At 48.7% G+C, this 23,192-nt stretch overlaps 1 long non-coding RNA gene across 1 annotated transcript; it reads left to right on the top strand.

The window, feature by feature from the left end:
• Positions 1–2,480: 2,480 nt before the first annotated feature.
• On the top strand, positions 2,481–6,775 carry LOC109388364 (uncharacterized). Its single transcript, XR_002125199.1, has 4 exons — positions 2,481–2,523; positions 2,765–2,848; positions 4,513–4,640; positions 6,715–6,775. It is a non-coding gene; the product is annotated as an uncharacterized LOC109388364 (long non-coding RNA).
• Positions 6,776–23,192: the final 16,417 nt, after the last annotated feature.

Here is a 23,192-nt window from a genome sequence, read left to right as displayed (position 1 = left end):
TTTGGATGTTTATAATGAATATATATTACTTTGGCAATTGTGCTGAGACCAAATTCAATGTACGTCAGTCAGTTCATAGCCATTCCCGTCCCTCCACTCACAACAAAGCATTTAGCAATTTCTTGTTTAAGTTTCTCTTCTCCCTGATCTCTCTCCCTGGAACAAAATCCCTTTGGGGAAGTGTCTCTTGGGAAAGCCACCGATGGAAGGAGGATGCAGTCCCCGGGCACCGTGGGTGGCAGGGAGGATGTGGCATGCAGGGGGGCGTTTTGGGCCAAGAACGCAGGTTTTTGGGATGGCCAACGATGGACACACAGACACAGGATAAGAGCCCTCTAGAGTGAGAGTCCCTTAGTCAGCTTGGGCTGCCATAAGAAAATACCGCAGACTGAGCGGCTTACACAACAGACATTTATTTCTCACAGTTCTGGGAGCTGAGCGATCCAAGGTCAAGGTGCTGATGGGCTCACTTTCTGGTGAGAGCCTCTTGCTGGCTGCAGAAAGCCACCTTCTCGTGTCCTCACATGGCAGAGAGAGCGAGCTCCCTGTGTCTCTTCTATAAGGGCACTAATCCCATCATGAGGGCCCCACCCTCATGGACTCACCTAAGTCTAATCCCCTCCCAAAGACCATCACACTGGGGGGGGGGGTGGACAGGTTAGGGCTTCAGCATGTGAGCTGGGGGCTGAAGAGACACAAACATTCAGCCTTTAACAGAAAGGCGTCTTCATTGTAAGATGCAAGAGAGTAGGGAGGGCTGGAGAGCTTTCATGAGGCCCAAAGGGGCGCCAGCTACGACCTGGAGATTCTGTTTGGATCTTGTTTCTTTAAATGAGGCGCTGATCCACGTATCTGAGTCTTAGGCATCGTACATCAAAGTTTCAATACATAACATGTTAAGGCCCAAGAAACCAAATTGGCTATAGGCACCAGCAACAGGGAGATTTGGAATGTGGTTGTAAAAGTGAGAACAGGAGGGGTTAGGAAGAGTTTCCTTAAATATATTCCCTTGATGCAGCTCATCGAAGCCAGCCCCAGTTCCCGGGAATCTAGCCCTAATGCCTGCAGAAGTCCACTGGGTGTAATTGATAACTTCTCCCAAACCCTTCTAGAATTGTGCTAGCTAGGTTCCCTCCTTGGGTACCTTTTCCTCTAGGTACCCTAGCTGAAAAAGGCCTGCTGGCATTCCAGAAGAAAGGATGGTTCCGAACACCGCCCATTACATTAACCAAAAGGAATGCACTCAACAATTCAGTAAAGTGATAATTAATACTTGGGACAGTGAAAGAATTAACTAAAGAAAAAATAATAGTTGATAATCCATATTGATTTTTTTACATGTACACCAGACACTGTGCTGAACTGCGCACATCCACACGGGGAGAGAGAAATTACTTTCCCATTTTGCTGATGCAGGAACATGTAAAATGCAATATCACACTGCCATTTGGGACATAGGGAAAATCACGTGAACCTTGCTGGGGACCATAGCTGGGGGTACTTTCCTGCAGGTCAGCCCCCATGCTGCCTGGGTTCCCAACACAAAACCAGTCAGCCCGCAGTCAGGATCAGTTCCGGCCCCTGGGAGGTTGAAGAGACCCACAGAGCGTTAAGCCAGCAAGCCCTGAGGAAGCTCGGCTCACGACAACAAACATGTATTGACCCACTCTGTGCCAATACAGGTCTCGGGTCTGTGAAAAACCAAGGCTAGCGTCCCAGAGTGAACAAAGCTGCACACACGCACGTGCACACACACACGCACGTGCACATACACACATGCACACACGCACGTGCATACACACATGCACACACGCACGTGCACACACACACATGCACACACGCACGTGCACACATACACATGCACACACGCACGTGCACCCCCCCCCCCACAAAGGTGGCTGGGGGTCATGTGCAGGGACCCTCTCCCCTCAGCTGCCACACGAGAAGTCTGACCTTTTTCTATTGGAATATCTGTCTCCTTTTTATTGACTTATGGGAGTTCACTGTGTCCCGGATTCTCATTTTCAACATTCTAATCATACACATGATATATTGTTAAGTATTATTGGTGAAACATAATTTGAACATTTTTATTGTATCAATTTTTTTATGGTATTTGCTTTGGGCATCTTGTGTTAGAAAGCCATTTCCCCAAGGATGTACAAATGTTTTCCCATATTTTTATCTGCCTCCCAGGTATTTTCATTCTCAGCTTCTGCCTCTCAGAATATCGACCCCATCTGGTGCTAGGCCACACATCTTCCCAACGAGGCTGTTTCTTTTACCCCGTTGGCACTTCCAGGCTAAGTCCCCTTCCCACCAGGTCAGCTGCCCTCCTCACCACCATCTGCTCACATCCGCCCTCACAGCCTCCCTCAGCTCCCCAAGGCCCAGCTGTTGCTGAGAACAGCCCAGGGAGATGTTCTGAGGGACCTGCTGCTTTCAGCTTCCGGTCCTGACTTCACAGCCTGCCCTGCCACCCACGGAGCCTGCAAACCAAGGAGCAGCCCTGGGACTTCACTGGTAGGAGGGTCATGGGATTCCTGGACGAGCCTGAAAAATGCTTCTCTGGGGTTTCCTGGCAGAGTTGTTAGCAGGAAGGGGTGGCAGTGAGGGGAACAGATTATCTCGGCAGAGTCTGTCACAGCCTGGACAACCTTTCCAAGAATAGCTTTTGGACACAGTTGGCTGCCAGGATGGTACTCAGCCACCTCCCCACTAAGGAATCAACCCACACAACTAACCACCCCTCTCTTCCTCCCAGGGCCAGAGCAAAGCTCCTCCCACCCCAAGGGGCTGCGAATTCCATTAGGATTCCACACTGCCGCCCGCCCCCTGGAGGAGTCGGGTAAGTTTCAGACGACTGTCCTTTTTCATCAGGAGAGACCTTTCCTTCTGCCAAAGACCTTCCTACACTCCATCCTGATGGTGTTGGTTTTGTCATCATGCTATTTTGCAGGATGTATGTTGTGCCTGCAGATAACAAATCAGAAACCCAGTCAAGAAGACGGGGCGGGGGGTGGGTTGGGGGAGCAGTGGGGAGGATAAAGAGGTGAACAGGCATGCCGAGTGAGTCTAGCGCCTTGGGACCGGGACATCTAGAAACTGGTCGTCTATCATTTGCCAAAACCCTGGCTGGCCAAGGCCAACAAGCTGGCTATGACCCCTGCAGGGCAGTCTTGTTTCATCCCCTTAGGCTGGAGCAGTGGCTCACCCTGCCAAGAGCAAGGATCCTCTGACAACTGTCTAAACAATTGAGGCTACTAGAGCAGTGAGTAAGAGAAAGAGAAACTGCTGGTAGACAGTGGTCAATGCACACAGCAAGGCGAGATCTGTGGGAACCAGCGCTCGGGGAAGGGTAGACATTCTCTGGGGTGGTGACCATCACAGCCTCCATCGGGCAGGGAGGGTGGAGGCTTGATGTAGGGAGTGTCCCGGTGGGCTGGGGTATGTTCTAGACTGTTGGGGATGCCAGGGATGTTGGGTCCTGCAGTTATGCACCTTCTACCCAGTGCGGAGCAGAACCCTGGGAAGCTAATGGGGATCTGAGAGCAGGGTCCAAACCACAGAAGAAGGACTGGAGACTGGAACGGGGTATCTGGGCCCAGCTAAGTGGGTCCAAGTTCAGGGTTAGGCATCAGCCTCAGGATGAAACTAGAAGGCAGCTGAGAAACCAAGACACAGCTGATCGTGTGGCCCGGGCCGATGCAACTAGCTTTAGAGACGAAAGCTGAGACTTGGTCCATATACAGTGACCCCGAATTGCCTCCAGGTGTACCCCCCAGGAATGCTGACAATGAGGTTTAGAACAGGAACACTAAGGCTAGCCTCCATGCACTGGTGTGGGTGAGGCTTTGTTTGTCTACCTGCCTTGCTGGAAATGACCAGGTCCTGTGAAAGCTGACCCTATTTCAGGCAACCATGGCCGGATGGGAGGGCCGGCAGGCAGGGGCTCACACAGTCCTCACGGCTCCTGTTCACCCCCATGTTATTCCTCAGCCTTCTCTGCATCCATCCCCATAAGGGAGCAGACAACCTCACTCCTTCACCTGTCTGCCCAAGTGCTTCATCCATGTTTGTGGTTCTGGAGGGAAGATGGAGAAGAACAACCCTCCTTTCTTCTCCCCATGACTCCCTTCCCATTCTCTTGACTTGAGTTTTAACTTTTCTCAGTCATGACAGACAGAGGAAAGCTCTGGGGTATTTTTGCATCATTGGAACATCCTGTATAGGAGTTGAATTTCTCCTATCACGTCCCCCTGCAGCCTTCTGGGATATAAGCACCATCCTGAATTGTGTGCTTAATCATTCTCTTGCTTTAAACAAAAAATTTTTTATCACAAATAGGTGCATTTCTAAACCTTATATTATTTCATTTTGCCTGATTTTCATCACTCTAAAAATAAATCCCCAGTTTAGGTGGTCTCCTGGGGTGGCTTTTGTTACTCTATATTATGTTTTGTCAAGCTGCAGTTAATTTATTTTCCGTACTGTGGTTTCTCTTCCATTCAGGCAAGAGACGATGAGGCTTCCAGAGCCTGTCCCTCCTGCTTTTAGCCTGGGTGGCATTCTGTGCCGCACGATGAGTTTGGCAAAGGCTCCCCAGTTCACTGTGCAGAGTCGGGATGTTTGCCCTCCAGGTAAGAGAGGGCTGCAGGGTTGCTAAGTGAGACGGGAACAATTTTTATAGGTCAAACCATGTGGTTGCCCCTGTGATTTAGGATAGCTCTGCAGAAAGAACACACGGTCATGTTATTTCCCAAGAATGCATTTGGTGTTCTAAAATGGCATCGTCCTAGCCTATATTATTAAGAGAAAGGTGAGTCCATGGTTTGCTCAGTGTCCCCAATACAGACAGATCTCATTCCATTTATCTTGGTCCTGAATGCATGTAAGCGCGTCAAGGCGCTTTCCACATGGTCTTAATAAACAAACTTCAGCAAGGAAACATCAGAACCTGCAGCACTGTGGGCAGGGAATGTCTCCTGGAGCGGGAGCTACGAGACCTGACCGGTCCCGGGTCTTACGGACATTCCCTGTGCGGGCTTTCTCCTCTGGCCCCATCCGCTCATCTCTGAAATGAGGAGACTGGACCAGAGAGTCCTCACCAATGTCCCTTCCGGCCCCACGATTCTAGCACCCTTTAACTTAGGGGAAAAAATAAAATAAAAACCCAAGGAAGTAGAAATGTTACCAGCAAACTCCAGGATGAAGAAAGGGCTTTAAGCTGCACTCATCTCAGCAGTCGGAGACACCCCATCGGTTTGTTCATCTGCTTTGCTGTGCGCACGTTTGGGTTGGAGGGGCATCAAGACTAGTTGGCAGGTGATGGGAGCTTCAGTTTTCCTTTCTTTTCAACAAAACAACAAAATCCACTGGATCCGGTCCATCCATATGCATTTCCCAGTAACAAAGGAGCTTCAAAAGCATGAGCTTGTGCTGACTCTACAGATTCTAAAATGAGAAGGCGAAAGAAATCTGCACCCATCCTGTAAGTCAGTGTGGCTTCATCACAGGTGGACAAGGAGCACAGTTTCTTCTCCTCCTTCAAGGAGCCCATCTGGGCTCTGCTCCTCACGGCTGGGTGTGACCTTGGGTAAATCCCCACCCCTCTACAGTGAGGGGGTTGGACCAGAGGGTCCCTGAGGTCTACCACCTCTAAAGTCCCAAGAGCAGATGGTCTGTCTATGATAAAAGAAACGCACGCAGGTGTCTATTCGGAGAGTTCAATGGGCAGAGAAAGGAACCGGGCTCCAGGTGCTGCTGTCCTCCATGTGCTGGGTAGTCACTGAGCACCTGTTCTGTGCTGGGCACAGGAATTTGTCCTTATGCACCCTGCCAAGGTCAGGGGGTCAGTAATATTGTTCCCATTTAGCATATGGAGAAATGGCATCTCAAAGACAGGAGGTAACTTTCTCAACAATACGCTTTTTGGTCACATACACCCAGAGGGCCAGCGCTGGTTCGAACTGAGGCCCGCTCCAAAGTCCATGCCATTTAAACAACGGAGCCTGGATGTGTTTCCTCGATGAGAAACAAAGTGCTTTTCATGGCGGGCCCTGCTCTCTTGTCTAAGCACAGTGTCCCCTTCGGACATGTCACTTCCAGACGTGCCAGCTTCTCTGCTGTTCTATCCGCTTTAGATATATGTAACTGGGGGGAGAGGAGGTTGAGGGGTGACTCGGCGACATGCTGCACTTCTGGAGTGGGCTTCACACAGGAGGCGGGAGAACTGCTTTCCTTACTTTGTTTTATGTTCTCTGAATAAAGAAGCTGACTTGGGTGATACCTGAGGTTACACTGCTTTGGCAGTAAGAGTTTCAAATTAGCCATTGATGTGATTTTTACTAATTTGCATGAAATAAATACCAAGCAGCCTGGGATGTTACTAGTCCTATCTAAAAACATGCATTGATTTTATGGAAATGTGCTTTATTGTTTTTAAAGGACTCATCTTGGGTAGAAATCAGACATTTTAATATCTAAGCACAGCTATTTTCTCATCAATTCAAAGTAAGCATTTTACAGAATGCCTACAGGCCCCAGTCTGTTCCCAAACATTAGGAAAGCCACAAACTATCAAGGGACCCCATATATTGTACAGGATTATGTACAATTAGACTCTCTCCCTATATGTGGGGATGAAGTACCAGTTGAAAGAACGTGCAGCTCCTTGAACGTGAATTTGAGGAAACGAATGTATCGATCTTACAGGACAACTCAAAATCTGGTGATAAGTGGCTGCCAAGTTATGACAGCAGAAGAGAGCGAGAGCTGAGACACAGAGAGCGATGGCTGCCTCCACCGGCTTCCCCTCCTCCCCCTCTTCTCTGGCCCAGGAAAGACCAGTAGGAAGACACAGAGGGGAAGAGTAGACACAGGGGAGCTGGGCCACACGTCTTCCTGGGACGGTCCTAAGCCATTGGCTTCCCGGGGGTGCTAGACCCAAACCCCAGGGTTCCAGCTGGCATTCTGGAACAAAGCTTAGCTGATTTTCTGAAGGCAGAAGTGCGTTCGAAAGGTGACAGGAGAGCCAGGTGGCTCTGTCCGCAGAGATGAGGGGCGCTGGGAAGGCTGGGCTGAAGCCGCTGTGCCTCGCTGGACCCCTGCCAAAGCTGTGCCTGCGGTGCCCTTACGAACTGAGAAGGCCTCGGGCTGTGAGCCTGCAGCCTGGTGGCCGATGAGGTGCCAGGCAGCAGACGGATGCTGAAGTCCTTTGCAGCAGTACACCTGTGTTTGCGGGTGCAGAAACCCTTTTTTCACTGAGAGAGAGAGAGAGATCATCTGGCAATGTTTTGCCACCCACCTGCACTCCCCAATTTTCATCTTTTCCCTTCTGCTCCTCTGAGTCCTGCCTGCCACCCCTGGGCACACCTCTGTCCTCCCACCACACTTGTCAGCTTGTCTCTCCTTTATAAAGGACCTCTGTTGGGGTGGCAGAGTTAAAGACCATTGGCCATGGCCACAAATGGGTCAGAGTCCTGACTCAACCCCACAGCAGTCTCGTGATCACACACAATTAATTTAACCACGCTGCACCTTGCTTTCCTCACTTATAAAAACAAGATAATAATGTTACTGGTGACGAGTGACCAAATCGCGGGCTATTCTATGAGAAGCCAGCTGGCTGCAGCATCCTAAGTCCAGGACTTGGGCCTCCCGCAGTCATTGATGTGACAGCAGCCAGGCCTCTTTCTGAAGCCACTGCGCCATCCTTTGCTGCCACTGATGGTCCTGTGATGTCCCGCTCGCCGGTCCTTGAGCACATAGAGGACACAGCACCTCAGGGACAAGGCCTGGCTCAGGCAGATGGACTTGTCACCGCGCTCTGCTCATGCACCCAGGAAAGCACAGGGGTTCCCACCTCCTGGCTCAGCCAGTCACGGTTCCTGTCCCTGTGGCCTGGACGGGCCGAAGGCCAACCTATTCCGCAGGCTTTGCACCTGAGCCAGCCTTAGTCCCAGTAGCTGTCGCACACACAAGCTTTACTTAGCACCGTGTGGGCTCTTATTTGTGACAGGAAAACTCCTAACAGCAGGGGTGAACTCCAAGTGCTCAGAATACCAATCATTGTAGAAGGGGTTGCAGGCTGGTGGAGAGCACCACCGCGTGTGTGTGTGTGTGTGTGTGTGTGTGTGTGTGTGTGTGTGTGTGTNGTGTGTGTGTGTGTGTGTGTGTGTGTGTGTGTGTGTGTGTGTGTGTGTGTAGCCCACATGAGGAAGTGCCCTGAAACATTACTTCCCTTTTCCCATTCCGTCATTACTTCTTTATCCTTGTCCGTGTTCAGATGTCAATGATGAATAAACAATAAAGTAAACAGAAAGGTGGAACGAGAACGAAACACATAAGCACAATTCCCCTCCTGTCCCACGTCTCTGCCAGCTTAGGCTGCAGGAAGAGGGGGCCTGGCTGTTTGGTTTGGCAAATATGGCCGTTCACATAGTACAAATAACTGGTCCAAGATCAGAATCAAGGAGAGCTTAGAACTGTCGCCTCCGCAAAGGAAAATCTTCCAGGTAGGCATCCAGGTCTTTTGTTGAGTCAATAATCTGAGGAAACAAACTTTTCAGCAGTACATGGGCTGAAATTCTCAAGTAGCGTAAATACTGATGACTCCCCTGGACTGAAAAGACTGCATTACAACCTGATTCCCTTCCAGGAAAGGCCAAATAAGCCAAAGGTTGAAAAAAATGCTGTGAGAGGAGAAGATATGACTATGTGATGCCGCCAGCCAGGGAGAGCATCCAGAGATATGTGTAGGTCCAGAGTCCACGTGGCTCTGCTGTTTCAAGGCCACTTGGTGACAGGTGCAGGGCGCCAAGACCCTCCTTGTGAGGGGAACATGAGGCAGAAAGAAACAGGTGTGAACCAGCTCGAAAAGATTTCCAAATCTATACCAATTTGAATAATAAGTGATGATCAAACAGGTTATAGCCCACTGAATCCAATAGGAGTTCATGACTCCACACCAATATAAGACAAATAAAGGAGAAGGAAGGCTCTCCCTTAAAGTGGAATGCCAACTAATACATGTAGAATAAAAGATGGGAATTCCACGGGGTTGACACCTACACTGATAGTACAAGAGCAGTGCTGGCTAAAACTCCTGGCGCCTTCACAAGAATAAATACATGTGATTGGGATCCAAACAGCTGGCGGGCTGAAGCCCAGCATAGCAGGACCTTCCTGTTACTAGGGTGCTACTTCCTGTAGTGTAACTTCAGTGCTACTTCCTGTAGTGTAACTTCAGTGCTACTTCCTGTAGTGTAACTTCAGTGTTACTTCCTGTAGCGTTACTTTAGTGTTACTTCCTATAGTGTAACTTTAGCGTTACTTCCTATAGTGTTACTTTAGCGTTACTTCCTGTAGTGTAACTTCAGTGTTACTTCCTGTAGTGTAACTTCAGTGTTACTTCTTGTAGCGTTACTTTAGTGTTACTTCCTATAGTGTGACTTTAGCGTTACTTCCTATAGTGTTACTTTAGCGTTACTTCCTGTAGTACCCCTCTGATGCCCAGGCCACACCACGTGTTAAATATTTTGAATACTGCCACTGGGTGATAGGGTTTTATTGTTATTATTGTTATTTGTTTATTTCACTCTAGAAGCCCCGTTAGTATTCCCTTTGGTCCAATGAGTTCTGAAATTTCACAAGAGTGTAGCTCATTTGAGCCTCGTTCGTTTCCCAGTTCTGGGTCCCCCACCCTGAAGGTCTCCTCCTGTCAGTCTAGGAAATTACCCTGACATCTCTTCTACAGGAAGGTTTGTTCTGACTTTGATAAACATCCAGCTTGCAATGAGATTATAATTCTTTCCTTAGGGAATTAGCCTGAGGCTGCCAAGTCAACTGGTTCTCCAGTTCACTTCCAAAAAACACCTCGCATATATAGGCAGAAAGCGGGGTCCCCACAGGGCCGCCTCACCCCACCCCACCTTCCTGGGTCAGCCCGTGCTGCCCTCCCACCCCTTTCAACGCACCCCCAGCCCTTTCCTTCCTCCCACATCTCTTTCGCTTGTGCTCCTTTCCATGTCACCGCCATGACATGGGGACATTCCCTCCTCAATGGTCTTCGTGTTTTACGCCCTCATCTGACACACAGATGTTCACCTGTTACTTTTGTCTTCCAAAATTGTACAGAACTGTCCTTTGCATTTGGAATGTTGTCTATGGTCTTCAAAGCCCTCTAGAAAGTAGCCCCCGGCTGGTCTCTAGATTTGCGTGACAATGTCCACTGTCACCACCGCCACCTCTTACGCCAATCCCTGTGTGGTGCGCAGGCTCCCATCTGCCTGGGGTGACCTTCATCCCCATCCATCCTGTAAGATGAACTCACACTCACCTCCTCTATGAAGTTTCCACAGGTGCAAACATCCTTCTCTCCAGCTCTCCCTTAGCCATGCTCCCACTGAGTTCTGCGCTTGGCGCTTTACCTTCCGATGCCTTCGTGTCACTCTCTCTCCCTACGTCATGAGCTTTTGCGGCAACGAGCTGTTTACCTGGCTGCTAGCACAAAGGCCTGTACCTCACATATGTGTCGTGTAATCTGAGACAGTGGGGAGAGAGATGGTTCTGTGGATGGAGCCTCCTTGGGTAAAAAGATCAAGAAGATCCAGAGAAGCAGAATTTTGCATTTTGTTTATAATGAAGGCGTAATTGTATGTTGGGTTTGCTGAGACTTCGCACTTCTGAACAGGAAAAGCTAGACTAGTAAGAGCCTCTTTACTGTGGTTTTACCGTCACGCGTGCCTGCAGAGCACACAACCCATGGTCGGGGTAAAGGATCAGGCAAAGGGGTCTCTGCACGTCCCACTAAGTAAAAAGAGCGTCAGACTATAAACCAAGGAGGCCACTGCACCGTCCAAGAACCCGGCTGCTGTTCCCCGAGATGATTTCAAGTGGCTTAAGTGTCGGAACTGGGGGGTTGGCATATAGTCAGTCTCCCAACCCCTCTCCCAAACCTGCAGGCAGGAGAGCTTGGCCTGGGCTCTGAGCCACGTCCAAGGGGCTGGGTCCAAGGATGAGGCAGCAAAGCACTTTCTGGGCTCCTTGTCTTTGTCTGAGCTTGGGAACCAGTAGAAGGCCCAGCAACCACCTCCTCTCTAAATGAAAGCATTTTATCAGCTTCCCGAAAAGCAGGAATATGGAAAAGAACTGACGGCTTCTTCTCCCTCTGCTAACACCATGGCCCCTAGTCTCCCTCCTTTGCTGTGAAGGAAAATCTCCGAGTTCAGATACTTCACAGGAGACCAGGGCCACTTAAGTGTGAGACTCGATGAAAGATTTGAGTATTTAGAGAGAAAAAAATTAGGGGTTTAAATCTAACCTCTGCTAAGTATTCCAATATCTTTTTTTTAAATAACCAAACCAGTGGAATAGTTTAAGAATCAAATTGTCAATTATTTTATTTATTTATTTTGATATGAGAAAATCATGGAACTTTTAAAAGGAAACAACATTTTAGATAGGCCTCAACTGGTAGAATTTTAGTGTTTTGTTTTTTTTCTGATTATAAAAATAATGCATGCAGGAAAAAATACTGTGAAGAAGGTTTAGAAAATTTTTTTAATTCAAATAAAAATTTTAATTATGCACCAGCGGCCTCTCTCTTCAACTGCAGCTGCCATCATTCACCTCTTGATCCAAGGTGGTGGTTCCGATTCCAGTCATAACATCCACATTCCAGGCACAAGGGAGACAAAGGCAGGAAAGGGCCGTGTCTCTTGCTCTTGAGAACATTTCTCAGAAGCCATGAACATGCCTCACTCACATCCCATTGGTGGGACACCTCACTGTGCTGGGGGTGCTGGGAAATGCAGTCTATTCTGGGTGGCCATGTGCCCAGCTGAGTCCTGAACTTGTTTATTGCAGAAAAATGGTAGAACGTATTGCCAAGCACCTTTGGCACATGAAGTAAATTCCATGGAGAAACCCTGTGAGAGCAGCAAAGGGATGACAGGGAAGGAACAAAGGGGAGACTGTCCTACACGAGAAAAGCGATGGTGTGGGGAGGCCAGCCTACCCAGCGAGGCCCAGACACACGGACTTTCGGTGGAAAGAGCTGGCTGCTGACTCCAGGAAAGAATTCAGAAATAGAGAAAAAGCAATGCAAAGGCCTTTGTAATGAGAGATTTTCAATGTAGACCCCCTATACCGAATTCCTTATCAAATCCTCCATGAGTCTCCTCCATGCCTTGTTTGTTTGTTTTTTTCTTTTGTGTGTGTGTGGTTTTTTTTTAAGTTTTTATTGGAGAATTGGGGTAGGGGAACAGCATTGGGAAATCAGGGAAGAGGAACAGACAAGTTGCTGTCCTTTTGTTCTTCAGTCTAGTTGTGGAGGACGTTGCTTCACTGGCCCATGTTGGTATTATCATTGTGCTCTTCCCGGGTGAGGCAGTCGCTCACTTGCCATTGGACAGCCGCTCATGGCAGCTCAACTAAAGCTCACGCCCGCTGCCAGCCACAGCTAGCCCCACTGCAACCTATGCCATCGCCAGCGACTCATGGCAGCCCAGGTCAGGGTCGAGCTGTTGTTCACCATCTCAGCTGTAGAGGGTGCAGTGTCACTGGCCCTCATGTGGGATCTGAACTGGGGCCCTGCTGCTCAGAGCTGGCGTCCCAAGCCAACTCCTAACCAACACGCCACTCAGCCAGCCCTCCTCCATGCCTTGTTAGTGTGGTGGGGAGCTGCACCTGTTTGGGGGAAGAACTGGAATTGCTGGGTTCTGCTTTTTGGGAGTGCGGTCAGGGTGTCCTGAAACATAGCTGCTGGAGTTTGTACCTTTCTTTGCAGGCAGTAATTGACATGTGCAGGGAACATTCACTTGTTCCTCCTTGAATGGAGAGATCCCTCTAGGCCTGGGCACAGAGCATCAAATCAGGGTATAGAGGTTGTCTGCAGTCCACAATGTCCACACGGATGTTGGCGGATTCTTTCTGGTTGGGTGTGGAGTTTCTAGGCTCGGAGTGAATGCAGCCGCGTGATCCAGAGGTGCCGAGGAACATCACAGAAGGTAAGGACTGAAAAGCATCTGTTGAATAATGTTATTAAAGTGGGCAGCTGGGCATGACCACCGCGGAACTGGCTCGTGGAACATTGAGAGTTCAGACCACAGGCAGGTGGATAGCTTCTAGAAGGCAGCTTGACAACGTGGAAGAAACTGAAATTTTAGAATCACCCAACTTGGCTAGAAGCTGGTTCTCCCATTCGTTAGCTCTGTGAGTGATCTGGGATAAATGGCTGTGCTGAATGAACCTCTGCCTCCTCCTCTACAAAACAGGCATAATACCACCTTCCGTGGAAGGGAGCTGTGAGGGTGAGATAAGGTGGCGCACAAACGCTGGTATCGCCCCTTCTTTCCCCCCTGCTTCTGCAGGTGCGTTCTCTCAGTGTTTCATTTCACTTGTTCACAATGTCATCGCATGGTGACTTTGTTGGTAATTTCAGCAGAGAAGACGTTGCCTTGGCCTCAGGTTTAGCTACGTGGCAAAATGACTTCAAGTGCAAATTCCTGTCCCAAATTCCTCTCTGAGCCCCAAAGCGGGGGTGAGGGGGAGGTGGGGGGAGTGTGTGTGGGGGGGATCCCTGCCGTCTCTGACAGTGCGGTTCCCCAGGTCCTCTGCCTGCTCCCTCCTCTACTGCTTCGCCAGCACCTCTACGGCCCCCTGCTGCCTTCTCCTCTGCTCCTCTGCCCCTTCTTGGGCCCTAAAGGGGAACTTATTTCAATTTTCAACCCATGCCCATCTAGGCGTCTTCTTTTACACCTCAGAAAGAAATGTCATCCACACTTGTAACTTCATTTGTAACTTCCATGTGGAAAATACCCAAATTTATGTCTCTAGCCCTTCTCTGCCTCCGGAGATCCAAGCATACATCTACTGCACGTGTAAACCCAGCGTAACTACCCCGCCTGTCCCTGAAAAGGAAGAAGGAACAGCAGCAAGCTCGCGCTGCACCGACTCTGCAGTTACCAGCGCCAGCTCAGCATCACTGCACTGCCCGTCTCTCGTCTGTAGCCACTTACTGGTCTAGTCACTCTGTCCTTGCTGCTTCCACGTTGGCTGGGGTCGTAATCTCACTCACATCCTTTCTAAACTGTGGAGATAAGAAGTGAAGGAGAGGGAAATGGAGGGGGGCGGGAGGGAAAGAGAAGGAAAAGGGAAAGGAGGGGCAGAGGGAGCTGGAGGAAGAAAGGACGGTAACTTTCAGGAGAACCCACTTTGGGGCAGATGCCTGGTGAGGTCATCCCTAATTCCCCAGTTGACTTGGAAACCTTGGCTTGACCGACAGCGCCACCTTCAGGCTCAGCCCTGTAATTACAAGACCGGGTGTGAACCGAAAGTGCTGAGCTATTTAAATCGTTCCTCCCACCTACTACCGGCTTGCACACACAGGGCCCAAGCACAAGCACAGAGTCCAGGGGGCCAGCCAATCGCTCAGGCGGTGGAGCCAGGCCTCTGACCACTGAGCTCCTATGTTGTTGTTCGTGTCACCGTTCCACACCTCATCCGAGTCAAGGACCCTCCTGAGTCAGGGACCAAGATTGTGCATAGCAGCCTGCCCACGTTCAAGACCCCGGGCCTCTACTTTCATCCTGACTCCAGGCCCGTGTTCCAATAACCTGTCAAACATCCCAGGGGACTGGCGGCCTCCAGCCCCATCTACTTGCCAAAGGCCCTCCCTCACCTGGAGACAAGTCCTGTTGGCTTCTGTTTATTATGCATCCTGGACTGCATAGACTTTCAAATTGCTGGCGTCTCTTTTAATTCCCACCACAGCCCCATCAGGTAGTTTTAGAAACAGCTAGAATGTGCAGAGCTGGCTTTCACCGCGTTCCACCCACCGCACTGCCCAGGGAACAGTGCACTGGGAAAGCCATTTATTTGTTTCAATGTAATACTGTTGGAGTGTTGAATTGTTCTAAAGGAAGGAAGGAGTCCATTTGTTTGTTTGTTTGTTTGTTTGTTTTAAGATTTTATTGGGTAATTGGGGGGATGGGAACAGACAAATTGCTGTCCTTTTGTTCTTCAGTCTAGTTGTGGAGGACGTCGCTTCACTGGCCCATATTGGTATTATCATTGCGCTCTTCCCGGGTGAGGCAGATCAGTCACCGGCCATTGGACGGCCACTCACTGCAGCTCATGCCGGCTGCTGGCCACACACGGTAGCTTATGGCAGCCCACTGCAGCCCCACTGCAGCCTACGCTGTCACCGGTGACTCACGGCAGCCCAGCTCCAGGTGGAGCTGTTGTTCACCATCTTAGCTGTAGAGGGCGCAGCGTCACTGACCCCCGTGTGGGATCCGAACCCGGGCCCTGCTGCTCAGAGCTTGCGTCCCAAGCCAACTCCTAACCAACGCGCCACTCGGCCGGCCCTCCAGTTTTTTTCAGTACAAATGGTGATGTGTTTCTGTGTCTGGATAGCACAGGGACAGAGGTATTCGGTGACTTCCTTGGGCTTGGCCATGCTGATGCTTCACAAAGTCTGGTTTTCCAATGAGCTTCCACTTGTCACAGGTGATCTATCTTCATGTTGGAGTACATGTTTCATGTCCTTTTTAGAAAAGCCAGCACTTTCAAATACTCAGTGTCTACTCTTACACTCTATGAATGCAAGCGCCCGGTGTTATATTTTGTCACTCTTAATGCACTCCTACTAACGCCTGCAGCAGACTCCCAAGTTCTTGAAAACACCAGCAAGGGTTATTCGCGACCCCTGCTGGTGGAGTGTGGTGTGTGCAACATGAAGGATTAAGGCCGTTGTTTAATGGAGGTTAAGATTCAGAAACGGCAGCCTGACGTGTGAGCACTAACTCAGAAGCGAAGAGGCTGAATTCCAGCTCCGACTCTTCTGCTGACTGACTTACTGACATCATATAAGGAATTTCCCCGCCCCGGCCTTGGTGATCTGTTCCAGAATGAAGAGTTTGAGCCAGGGGGGCCCACTGTGCTTCCTGGATAGCACGGAAATCCGTCACACGCTCTTGCTAAGGTTTGGGAACTAGACCATTTCACAGCCTGGTGCAGAAGCAATGAAACTCCTTTACCCTTCAGGTCAATAATCTATCAGCGACTTCATATGAGACTGGAGAGAAATCTGGGACAAAGGACACAGAGCTGGCTGGAATTTCCCAGTCCCTGTGAGCAGCACACGCGCCGTCTTTCCTGTGGTTTGCATTCTTTTGGGGTCAATGAGCCCTGAGACAGCGGCGCGCCCCATTCCCCCAAACTCCCACCCTCTACCCTCCTACACCAGGGCTGCGGCTGTTCCATTGCCGCTCCCTTTAATTTTTTTCACTTCCAGAGTGCGGGGTGTGCATTACCTAGAACACGAGACACTGCTGGTGAGAGCCATTGACGAGCTGCCCCGAAGACCGCACTTTGGTTAGTTAGTCCCTGATGGGCACTGTGCCAGAGCCAGGCTCCGGCTCGCTTCCCTCAGGTACCCCGGTGTCCTGGGTCCCCATTTCCACATTGCTGAAAAAATACAGGCTTTTCCCGAGGACCGAATTAGATAACGCACACAAAACTGCTTCATGAGCCCTAAAGAACTGTACATATAGATGTGACCATTAGCAGACGAAGCTATTAAACCAACCACCTGGCATTTTCAGGTGGTAAAGAGTGAATCAAAGGAAACTGAAAAAGAAAATTTCGATTTGTACGAAAAGAAAGACATTAAGAGGTCTTAAATAGCAATAGCAAGATGATCTCAGGGCATCATTTCCCAAAATAAAACTCCCTGGAGATGCTCGAAGGAAAAACATGATTGCCCAGGCCAATGCATCATTCTCCTGGGGACTTCGTGCTGTCAGTAGGGAGGGCTGCAATCAATCAGGCCAGATTCTGACACCAAACTTGTTACTGAAATGTTCTGTTTTCAAAGCTGCTTTGGATCCAGAATTTCAGGTAGGGATTTGTAAACCTGTCTCAAAATCCATAAACAGTGTCCAGTCTGAGCCACTCATGTCTGTGGTCTTTTCAGGAGAACCGGTTGTTCTATCTAGTTTTCGTTTACAAATGGGGGTCTTTTTTTTTTTCAGCCATACTTCCTTGTCCTAACACACTGAACAGAGGATCAAAAGAAGCACTGTTCCCAACTCATGCCATGACCACACGGGAGTGGGTTCGTGCTGGGCGCGCTGTCCCTCCGACGTCTTCGTGGATTCTGCATTTGCACCACTGCTGTCTTGGTTACTGGAGCTTTATTAGCTTTGTACGAGTCTTCAAATTGGGCAGCGCGAGCCCTTCAACTTTGTTCTTCTTTTCTTCAAGATGGCTTTGGATATTCTAGGTCCTTTGCATTTCCATGTAAATTTTAGAATCATCTTGTCAATTTTGACAAAACATCCTATTGAGAACATAATTGATACTGGAGTGAATTCTTATTTGGGGAGAATTGACAACTCAATAATACTGAGTCTTCCAATCCATAGACATGGTCTGTCTTTCCATTTATTTACGTCTTCTTTAAGTTCTCTCAGCACCATTTTGTAGTTCTCACTATAAAGGCCTTGTATATTTTTGTTGATTTATTGCAAAATATTCTGTTTCTGTTGTTATGATAAATGGAATTTTTTAAAATTGGGGGTTTGTAATTTACACTGAGTAAATTTTTATCTACTCCCCAAACAGTGTTACTGTCAGTAAAGATATTCAAAAAATATGTGTTGTGCATTAAATAATGACCTGCATTAACTATTGTAAGATAACTTTAAAATATGAGGAAAATATAAAGAGTATACATTAAAATGCTCCTTTGCCTTAATCAAATCCTTCATAATGAATGTAATAGTAGGATAGAGAAGAGTAAGGAAGAAAACATCCTCAAAGACAAGAGTTATCTGAAAAGAATTCTTAAGCATGATGGGACTAATACTGAGATTTGAAAGGTAACATTGAAGCTTGGATGAAACCAAAGCAAAAGCATAACCCTTGCTCTTCTCCAAAGCCAGTAAACAGAATATCCAGGTAACAGAAAGTAATATTGAAATGACAAATTAGTGTTAGAAAGTCCTGGAGAGGCCGCTGGCCTCTTCAGAGACACTGCTTTAGTCAAGCTAGGTGATGTCACGCTTCAGCAACCACAAATCTGAGAGGTTTTCAGCAACAAAGGTTAGTTTTGCTTATGTTTCATGGCCATCGTGGACCAAAAGTCATCTGCTCTGCACCATCTTTCTCTCCTAGACCCTGGAGGGGACACTACATCCAGGACAGGAGACCACACTGGCTCGTGAACCTTCTGCTTGGATTGACACCTGTCACTCACTCTCCGTTGGCGGAAGTCAGTTACCTGCCCGCCTCTGAGTTGTGCCCAGTGAGGTGCTCTAATCCTCCATGGGAGGGGCAGCAAGTATTCTGAGCAACAAACGGTTTGCTGCAGATACATAGGGTGAGGTTGACTCACTGTTTGAAGTAAAATCTATTCTCTTAGGATGTATTCTATTTGGAAATAGTGCAAACAGGAGGGGCTGTCAAGAGGGCAGAGACGTCTGTAATATTTAAGCACAAGGAAACGCGTCAAAGAGAAGTAATACACTTTTTTTTTAAGCCTGCGATTATTTTTTATTTGGAGCTGAAGAATCAGGGTCAAGAATCCTACCGAACATGAGAATTTCCCAGTTTTCGCTCTTCCAAAGCAGCGACAGCCAACACTGAATGAAGGTCAGAGGTGACTTTGATGCGACAGGAGATACTGCTACACAAGGTAATTTTTTTCTTTTTTGTTTTAGTATTTCAACTGCAAATGACTACAGTGCTCCTCAGGACAGTTAAATGCCCTGTGGGTCTGGCTCCATCACTGAGGTTCTGGGCTATGCCCAGTACTAACACTCAAGGGAAAGGATGGAAATGCTGACTTTTTCTTTTTCTTCAGCACAGTGGGGTCAAGACATGAGAGGCAGCTACCAGGACCCAGGGAATAACCGGACCTCCAGAGCCCACTGCCTTCTCACGCACTGGGAGGGCCAGCCAATCCTTCCGTTTTCTTTTTTTTTTTAAGATTTTTATTGGGGAATTGGGGGGATGGGAACAGTGCTGGGGAATTGGGGGCAGGGGAACAGACAAGTTGCTGTCATTTTTTTTTGTTGTTCTTCAGTCTAGTTGTGGAGGACGTTGCTTCACTGGCCCAAGTTGGCACCATCATTGCGCTCTTCCCGGGTGAGACAGATCAGTCGCCGGCTTTTGGATGGCCGCTCACTGCGGCTGCTGGCCGCTCATGCTGGCTGCTGGCCACACACGGTAGCCCATGGCAGCCCACTGCCACAGGGGCTGCAGCCTACACCGTCGCTGGCAACTCAAGGCAGCCCAGCTCCAGGTTGAGCTGTTGTTCAGCATCTTAGCTGTGGAGGGCAGTGTCACTGGCCCTCATATGTGGGATCCGAACCGGGGCCCTCTGGCGTCCCAAGCCAGTTCTTAACCATCGCGCCACTCGGCCGGCCCAATCCTTCCATTTTCTAATTTCGGTTCTGTGGAACGCAGGTCAGGGACAGGTTCACACCAAGTGCTTCTAGCCCTGGGCTTCTGTCCCAGAACCGTACATGTTTAAGTACAAGGCTTTTTCAGAATAGAATTATTTCTTCTCATTTTGATTATACTAGAAAGGACATGAAGGAGCACACTATATTGTTTTTATTAGGCAAAAGCCGAATTTTCCTAAGAGAATGTGAATAACCACTAAGATTGAGGGCCTCTCAATAGTCACATGAATGAAGACCCCAAATTCCATTGTATTTCACTTCTATAAAGGAATGTCTTGGGGAAAAGCATGTTTATACAGTGGAAGGAATCTGCTTGGATCAGAATAAAAGCACTAGAAGAAAATAACTGAGGGAAATGTGCCTTGTTTTTACCTGAAGGATTTCCACTATGATTTTGTTTTTCATGTTAGCTAGTTGTGTAGCCCTGTGAAAATCATTTTACCTCTGTGGGCCTCAGTTTCTTTATCTGGGACAGTAGGAAGCAGGACAAGCTAGAACAAGTCAGAAGACTGGCTCCCAATCGCAGTTCTGCCATTGATCACATAAGTGCTTGTGGGTATGTCCCTGTGCCTCTCTGAATGGGACCGTCATCATCAAAGTCATACAAATATTGGCGACTTCTCCTGTTTGATCAAATGAGAAAATAAATGTGAAAGTTCTTCAATAATTGAAAAGTAATGTACAAATGATAAGTCAGCTTAATCGTATTTTCCAAAGTCCCTTCCAGATGAAATTCATTCATTCATTCATTCATTCATTCACTCACTCACTCATTCATATTTTGAATGCCTATGTGCCCTGCACTGAGCGAGGCCGTGCTGCAGTAATAACCACACAACCCCTGCTCTCATGGTGCTGTGGGCTCATGGAGGTTCCGGAAACACAGTTAAATAACCACACAAACATTTTTGTGATCCTATAACACAACCTCTTTTCTTCCACGTTCTTCCTTCCCCATCAGTTCTAACACCATGCTGCCATCTCCACAGCGCTGCGAGTTGTGCGAGGGAGTGAGGGAGGCCTCACTCCCAGCGCGGAAACTGTCCCCCTCTTCCACCTGCACTGCAGGGGGGCAGGAGTCTTTTTGTCACTGACATCGTGTAGACGTTCCAGCTTATTTTAGTAATAAAAAGCACATGCACTTTAGCCAGTTGTGTTATTGTTTTTTTTTTTTTTTTTTTTTTATGCACCACGCCACCTCTTGTCACAGCTCACGGCTGCTCAGCTCGGGCTGACTCGAACCACTGTTGCTCAGAGCTCAAACTCTTGAGCGAGCTCTTAACCAACTGAGCCACTCAGCCNACGGCTGCTCAGCTCGGGCTGACTCGAACCACTGTTGCTCAGAGCTCAAACTCTTGAGCGAGCTCTTAACCAACTGAGCCACTCAGCCGGCCCAGTTGTGTTATTGTTTGTAAATTCTCTTGAGACAGCACACCCCTTAGGGCCCACACCCAGATGAAGGGGGGAGGGGGTGATATCCCCATGCATTTACCTCTCTACCACTATTGCCAGCTTAATCCAGTTTGTCACCTCTGTTGGGACAGTGGCTCTTGGCTGCAGGCAAACTACCAGTGCTCAAAAATCCTACTTTGCTCAGTCCTCTCTCACAAAGAAATGCCTGCAGTCCCCAGCTGTCTTTGAGAGAGGTCCGGGTTGAATTTTGAGTTCAGAACCTTTTAATTATTGAGAGGTTCGTGTCTTCTCAGCTCATTTAAGCACTTCAGTGTATTCAGGCCTCCGGTTTCTCGTGTGTCTCAAGGAAAATGAGGAATAGTAGTGCTCCCGCAACAAACTCAATGTAGGTGACATTTATTTAGGCTGTGACCTCTGCGGTATTTCCTTCATCTACTGACTTTGGCTTCATTTGTTCCTGAAGTGTAAAGTTTGTTGTTTATCTGAGATCTTTCTTGTTACTGTAGGCATGTGTCACTATGAGCTTACCTTCTAGAAACTCTTCTGCTGCAACCCCTAAGTTTTGGTATGTTTCCATTCTCATTTGTCTCAAGCAATTTTTGTCTTTTTGATATCTTGTTTGACCCCCTAATGTGTAGCCAATGTAAATTTTTTCCAAAAAAAACACCTTCCATCTTTCTTCCCCCGTCTTATTGTATAGAAGAGCCCCGTCAGCTGCAGGACAGTGGACCAGCTCGCCTTTTCCTCCCAGCCCTGCAGGACGTCATTCTTTTTCTGGCTAGTATTGGGCTCAATAAACCCTTCCTTTCAGAAAAGCTTTCAGCCGTGGAGTTTTTGTTCTTTAGCACACCTGATGCAGGTGAGCATCTGCAGTTAAGACTGAATTTCCTACATGGTGAAGGATGAATATTTGGGAGCAGTGAGGCAATGTCCTTCACTGAGGATGGGAGAAAGATGGACCCAGGACAGGGAATGAAGCAGGAAAGTAGGGGGGCCCTCCCGGGATCCTAATGAGCACCGTTATCTGCTGTTTCCTTTAACCCTGAGGATATTATGCTGAGTAGCCCCTTCACAGTCATCTTCTCCTACACTGTGATTTCCCGTGGCCGTCCTCTCACTTGGGCAGTTGGGGGAGACGGTGAGCCAGGCGGTAGTGGGGAGCCTGGCCTTGGGGGCAGCATTGAGCCTTTCCTGGGCTTGGCCTGTTTTCCGACCATGTCACTTTTTATATTGTTTTCTTTTCTTGGTGACAGAAAGTGTCCCTATCTCATTATGGATAAGGTCATCTTTATCTTTCTCACCCACCAACTTGGAATCCCCAGGGCAGAAACTATCTTTTTAATCTCTATTTTGTCAGCACTTAGTACCATATGGCATTCAATGTTTAAACGGAAAAAACAAACAAACAAAAAACCTGAAATAAAATATTTTCAAGGAGAAATCATTACATCTATTTGGTTCCAGATGATAATCAAAGAAGCAAGAACAAAGAGAACCGTTCAACTGTTAAGTTAGTCATATTGTTTATATAAATGCAGAGATTCATTTGCTTGTGTCCTGTTATGCATGTTACGTTCCTAGGCAATTAATACTGGAGGGATCTTTTGGGTCAATTAAATATTTAGATGATTAAGTATGCTTTTATTTTATGTCTTGTTACCAAAGATATCTTTTTATTCAAAACAAAGGGACTGAAAATAAAACATAAGAAAAAAAAAGAAAAGGCCTGTGGCTCCTCCTCCAGACCCCCCCACCGGTGATGAATAGGAGGGGCTGTCCCCCTCCCCCGGGAGAAACGATGCTTGCAGGGCTTTTAGGCTGTTGAGAAATTCTTTTCTTTATCAGAGATTTTTCTTTTCCCCCCTTAATATCAAGCAGAGCCGCTGCTATTCCTGTGGCCGGCGCCCTGGGGCCGCGGCATCGCGGCGTCGCTCCGCCGGTGAAAATGCAGATTGACGACGGCGCGTCTGGGGACGCGCCTGCCCCGGACTGCGAGACGCCGACACCTTGAATGACAGCGCGTTCTCCTCGACAGGTCTTCCCCGCAGGGACGGGCCCGGCGCGGTCGTCCGGCCTTCTCTAGAAAGCCGTGCAAGGGGCTCGGCCATCCCGGACGCGCTTCCAGACCGGGGGGCTCCGGCCCTGCCGTGCGCATCGCCGCGCACGGGCTCTGCGGGCCGGGCGTCGTCCCCGCGGGGTCGCGGGCTGGGCGCGGGGGGCGAAGGGGCCGAGCCGATGGCCGTGAGCAGGCTCTGAGCCGCCGAGCGCTCCCCGCCGGGCTGCGTGGCCCGCGCCCCCGGGGCT

This window comes from Hipposideros armiger, unplaced genomic scaffold, assembly GCF_001890085.2.
Source record: "Hipposideros armiger isolate ML-2016 unplaced genomic scaffold, ASM189008v1 scaffold_192, whole genome shotgun sequence".
Lineage (NCBI taxonomy): Eukaryota > Metazoa > Chordata > Mammalia > Chiroptera > Hipposideridae > Hipposideros > Hipposideros armiger.
This window is presented reverse-complemented; position numbering and strand designations above follow the sequence as displayed.